The following is a 6,000-nucleotide window of genomic DNA, read 5'->3' as shown; positions in this document are numbered from 1 at the left end:
TATGTTTGCCATGTGCAAGCGTGCATGTTTGTTTGAGTGTGTGTGTGTGTGTAATGTGATTCAGGATCACATCAGCAGAAGGACGAAGGGATGAAGGGCGTACTTAATATGGAGAGGTGCGCTCCATTAACATGAGAGCAAACTGCGGAGTAACAAGAGCACCTCTGAGTTTAACTCTCCTTACAGACAATTTCACTCCCTCAAATTTAAACTTTTATATAGTACGTGTTATATGTTAGTGTGCAGAGAATAGAGATAGAATAGTTTAACAGAGTTTCTAAAGTATGTGGCACAAGTTATAATAAGTGGCTCAGTGGTGCCACTGTTCACCGCGATATGTCCAAGCTGCTCAATGAGTTGAATGTGCCTGAGGTGGGTTATTAGGCTCAGGACTGGATACCTGCCACAACAGTAAGTGTTGTGTGGACTCAGACACTTCACCCACCCTTCCATCGGCATAGTGATGAGAAGATAGTGAGAGAAGTTTCATATTTGGGTGAGCTATCCCTTTAAGGATCAGGAAAGAACCCACTTAAACAAACTTTTAAGTTAAATTTTTCTCATGCACTTTCTTTAACATTGCAGGTCTTGTTTAAAACTTTTTGTTGATTTCATAGATCTTGATGAAAAAATCAGACATTTTTAGGGGACTGATATTTATGAGTGTGTGCACTGAATCTAGTGCATTTAAATGTGGTTCATTAACTAACTAGGGTTCCTTCACCAAGGCTCAACAGTCCCTTTAAATTCTGCACCAGATCTGGCCTAAATGTAAAGGTTTCTTTCTTGGCCCATGTCCAATCCTGCACCAAGTTTTGCTGAGATTTAATGGAAAAGGGTGAACATCTAACCTCCGTGGTGGAGGTCATCATATAACAAGTAAGGTAAACAATTTCTCCAGCCGCAACAATATATTGGGAAGGTCACGCAGCTGCTTTCTCAGTTGAGTCTGGTCAAATTGTTGCATTTGCAGTGAGGAGACCAAGGACCAGCAGAGATCATCGTGTAATTGAAATGTCACCAATTCAATCTCTGCACCAAGTAACCAACTTGCTCTGAAGTCATGAGTCCTGTCAAAGTGCCCTTTAGCAAGACACGAAACTCTTTTTTAAATCGGGCAAGAGCATCTGCAGAATGCTGTGAGTAAAGAACAGGGGTACGTCTCTAATGAGGGATTTGACTTGACAGTGTGTTGACGTCGTGTTTGCAGATTCAAAGTATTTAACAGACAAATAAGCAACAACTGGAGGTTTAGACTGAAACCAGTGAACAGCTTGTCAGAATGCTCTCTTTGACACAAAACAATAATCTACAAGCTCACACAGGCACAGACACACACACACACACACACACCTTTACAAACTCACCCTTACACACACACTCGCCAGAGGTGGTGTCTGCTAATTACTGACAGGAGGATTCTCAAGGGGATAAGGAAAAAAGAGAGATGCCCCTCGGCATCTTGGGACCTGTTGTGCCCTCCAGCATGGTTGGACCTGCAGTTCTTCCACTTAATCACCATTGCTGCCAGCTGGTCATGTGATCAGGAAGGAAGTAGGCCACAACAGAGGAGCAAGGGAAACTGCTGGAGTTTGTGTGTGTGTGTGTGTGTGAGAGAGAGAGATAGAGAGAGGGGGGGGGGGGGGGGGGCGTATTAGCATAGTTAGACTTAAAACCCCATTTAAGACACACACACACACATGCATTCAAGTATCTAAATATACATACAAAAACAAGAAGACACTGCCAAATCTCAGATGATGAAATGAACCGCCTGAGGATTTTGGAGGTTGAGCCAAAACAAACACACACTCACACTCACACACACACACACACACACACAGAGTTGCATCCATTAAAATCTACAACTTTAAGGACAATTTTATCATTCTATACAAATAAAAATAAGTCTATATTGAATCCTTTAACATCAAAAATACACCAAACATTTGATATTTTCAAAAACCGTGGAAAGATCAAACAAACTCATCAGCCTCTGAGAACAGATCTGCACCCTGTGCAAACATATATCTCTCTGCTATTACCTCTGCTGACTCATCTCTTTCAAATTGGCTTTGCTTCTGCTAAATCAGGTTTTCTGGCTAAACAACTGAAATTCTGACTCCCTGGTAGCAAAGGTGGAGCTAATGGAGTCGCTCTTGAATGTAATTGGATCAAAGTTTGTGAACATTATCATTTGTAAACCATTTAACAGGTTAAAGAATAACAACTGTTTTTGGCCATGGACTCAACAATAGCTTATCGTCTTGTAAAGCTATATGGCTCTCTCTTCACCTGCCAATGGCTGCCTTTGTCTGCTGTGAGTTTCCAGAGCTGCTGATGAGAGCAGTGGTAGTGAATCACAACAGATATGAGCTGTTAAACCGAACCAATGACCTGGAAAACATTAATTCCATATATTCACACCCACAGATTAGAGTTCCATTGATTCTATGTCTTTTATGAATTATGTTTTGTAATAAGTCTTAGTCCATATATCCGTTGTGATGGCACATTTCATTGTGGGCCTTCTTCCCTTGACATATATCCATACATTGATTAGGTGACGCAGATCATCTTTTAGATCAGTATATATATATATTGCCATATTGAAAGGCAAGAGAGAAGAGACAATTCATATCTCAGGAGATGTCTGGTTTAGAGGAAGAGTACTGTTGTTATCTCTGTTTTGACAACATTAAGACAAATGAGTGGACTAAATCCAAGAGGCACAAACTTGCTCCATGTGAGTAAGCACATCCATACCTTGATCTGGGAAGAAATCCAATCTGATGCATTTTGTATCTCTTGATGTTGCTTTGTCATCAAGATAGATCGCTTCACTTAAAAGATTGAGCGCCCAACGTGGGGCTCGAACCCACGACCCTGAGATTAAGAGTCTCATGCTCTACCGACTGAGCTAGCCAGGCCACTTTCAATTGGACAATCACACGATAACAAATATTCATATTTTGATCAACAGCAAATGATATTCAAAACATAAGAGGCAATAAAATGGTATCAGCAAACATGTGATGCACTGAGGTTGAGATTCCTCCATCTGGTGTGACAGTATCCTGTCCTGTTGCTCCATTGCCAAATCAACACTGTCACCTCAGGCTGATGCTGCATTACAGAAAAGACAGGAGGACTCAACCTTCACACTCAGGGTCTGTCCATACAGATGAGAATCGATCTGCTGATATTTGTTAAATAGATCACACCCGAAGAGAGAGAGAGAGAGAGAGAGGAAGAAAACAAATATTTACCAAGTTAAGTGAAGTTGGTTAATTCCGAACATGCCCTGAGGAACCTACTATCAAAGAATCATCTGCAGTTCACAGATGCTACAAAGCTGTTTGAGAAATCGATGTTGGGGGTGAATGTAACAACAAGAGTGCCCACACATAAGTTAACAAACACACACAAACACACTCACACACACAAGTTGGATCAATATCTTGTTTGACATAGCCGTCACCTTCACCAGATCTGCGGAGCAAAACAAAACACAGTGCAACCTCCGCACTCTAGTCATTGAGTGGTGACAGTGACTGTGATCACGAGCTTATGTAGGAAAATTGTCAAAAATGTCACTAAAAATATGATGCCTTAGAGTGTTTGTACAAAAAGACAGGAAACTAATGCAAGGATCAGACATAGCTCATAAGTGTGTGTGTGTGTGTGTGTGTGTGTGTGTGTGTGTGTGTGTTTCCATTGTTTTCCATCATTTGAGATTTAATTGTAGCATCCTCTTTGTCCTCTGCAATGTTTTTACGACAGAATCAGTGCCACCAGCTGCTTATCTCAATGCTCTCAACTCCAAACATTTGCATAATTGTATGTAGCAGTGGGTGGAAACTTGCATTAATTTGCATTTTTCCTCTGACCATTCTCAGAAACTGCTGTTATAAATCTGCCACACTGACAAGGACGACCAGTGTGGCGCCATTGGATGAAAGTCTAACACATGAGAACAACTTTTACAGCAGCTTTTTCTCCATGATGTTGACCCGTAGACGCACAGCGCACTGTTGAGGGCGCAACTACAAACAAAATCCTATTCTATTCCATATTTGTGAACCTGTAGCAAAGAATCTATCACACATACAATGTAAAAACATCTCTGGTGCCAACTCACGGGACGGATCAATCTCTTTGATGGTCTCATCTTTTTTTTCTGACCATCTCAAAAAATACTGGTGTCGTCTGATCTCAGTTTTACACATCAGAAGGAGCAGTACCAAAGTGACATAACATTCCTACACTCACTGACATCACAGATTAATGGACAGCTCACCACAGCAGCTGTGACTGTCACTTGAATTCTCCTCATCAGCATGAAATTGTCCCCATATTTACAATTGATTGTGAAAATAAAATAATTGCAAACTAAATCCTATTTACTTCAATTCCACTGAGTCAAACAAAACTTTTGGTTGTGATATATTTCAAGACTTTAAATGGATAAAAAAGTCTTTGGAAGACAAATCTTCTGTAACCGAATAAAGCCCACACAGAATACCTGTATTGCTGAATGATTGGATTTTGAGAGGCTGATTGGCTTGATTCAATTTGTGCAGGGGGTTGTCCAGACGACTCCAGAGCTGCAGCCGACACCGATGGTGACTGATCACAAAGAAAGGCATTTTTACAACACATTGTCTCGGAGCATAGGCACGTTTAAAGCATTTGAAGCAGAAAGTTGGGCTTTAATGTGTGAATGTGTGCATTTGTGCATGCAGGCTTATGTGTGTGTGTGTGTGTGTGTGCGTAGTAGCCCTGCTCTCAGCCCTTTTCCCTCCCCAGTGCTGCATGGATTTGCATCTCATTGTCAAAGTTACTCGGGCAACAGAATCCACTTTCTTTGCGAGTTGCACCAAAAAGCTTCTGTAACGACCCATTTGATTAAAAAATTAAAGAATCTCTTCTCCCGGTTATTCTCACTGCATCAAGTCAAATAAAAGAATAAACAATGAAAGATGAACATTTCATTTTGCTGGCTGGTTTGTCCCTTCTGAGGCAGCACTGTGTTTACAACACAAGAAATACCCATAAATAGATCTCTCTCGACAAGGACAGACGGATATGGATAAAACACAAACACACAGCCACACATACTTTTAAAATAAATAAAAATAGGTCAGTCTGCATCTGTCAGTTCTTCCATGGAGAGAACTGTTGCCAGATGCTAACAGATTAGAGAGGCCCTGACCTTGGCAGGTAGACTAATGGATATACATATAAATCAAAGATATATACAGGTTTGTGTGTATATTCCCTATTGTGAAATTAATCTGCTTGGAGTGCATGGGTATACACATCTCAATTGGCAACCATCCTCGGCTCAGTGGCTGATCAGTCATTGATTGATCTGATGAGCATTGACTGACAAATCAACATCCATCCGTTCATCCATTATCGCTTTTCCTATGAAGGTCAAGGAGCTGAGCTGTAGCTAATCCCAGATGGGTCAGCAACAAAGGAAAAAAACAATTCTCAAAATCATCCCATCAAACTGAGCAAAGTTGTTCTGCAGGAGAGCACGGCTGCACACATAGTTTGGTCTGAGGGTAACTATTATGTGAGAGAATTTTAAACTTGGTCCATCACCTTCAATATGAAACATTAAATGTCATTTAGCAAGGAGAGCAGTGTTCTTCTTGATGTAGTTTGGCAGTTAGAAATTCTGAACTGCGTTTGATAACTTAAAGGAATGTAAAGGCTAATCGTGAACTGACAGATCATTCTGAGAACACCAACACATCGGAAACAGCTGCTCCTACAGTTTACACCTGCTGAGAACTGGCCTTCCAGCATGTGTCAGTTCGAATGCTGCAAAACAAGAATGATAGAAAGAATTTCAGTAATGAGGAACTTGTGGTGCATTCTCTGGATGGTGTATAGGTTACATCATGCATTATGAAGAAGTAAAGAGGTATAAAGGAATAGCTATTTAAAAAAATATACAATTATTCCGGGCGACACGGTGGTACAGTG

The 6,000-nt window shown here is 40.8% G+C and overlaps 1 non-coding gene across 1 annotated transcript; it reads right to left on the bottom strand.

The window, feature by feature from the left end:
* Window positions 1-2,857: 2,857 nt before the first annotated feature.
* On the bottom strand, window positions 2,858-2,930 carry trnak-cuu (transfer RNA lysine (anticodon CUU)). The gene has a single exon. It is a non-coding gene; the product is annotated as a tRNA-Lys (tRNA).
* Window positions 2,931-6,000: the final 3,070 nt, after the last annotated feature.

This window comes from Paralichthys olivaceus, chromosome 15 (genome assembly GCF_024713975.1).
Source record: "Paralichthys olivaceus isolate ysfri-2021 chromosome 15, ASM2471397v2, whole genome shotgun sequence".
Classification (NCBI taxonomy): domain Eukaryota; kingdom Metazoa; phylum Chordata; class Actinopteri; order Pleuronectiformes; family Paralichthyidae; genus Paralichthys; species Paralichthys olivaceus.
This window is presented reverse-complemented; position numbering and strand designations above follow the sequence as displayed.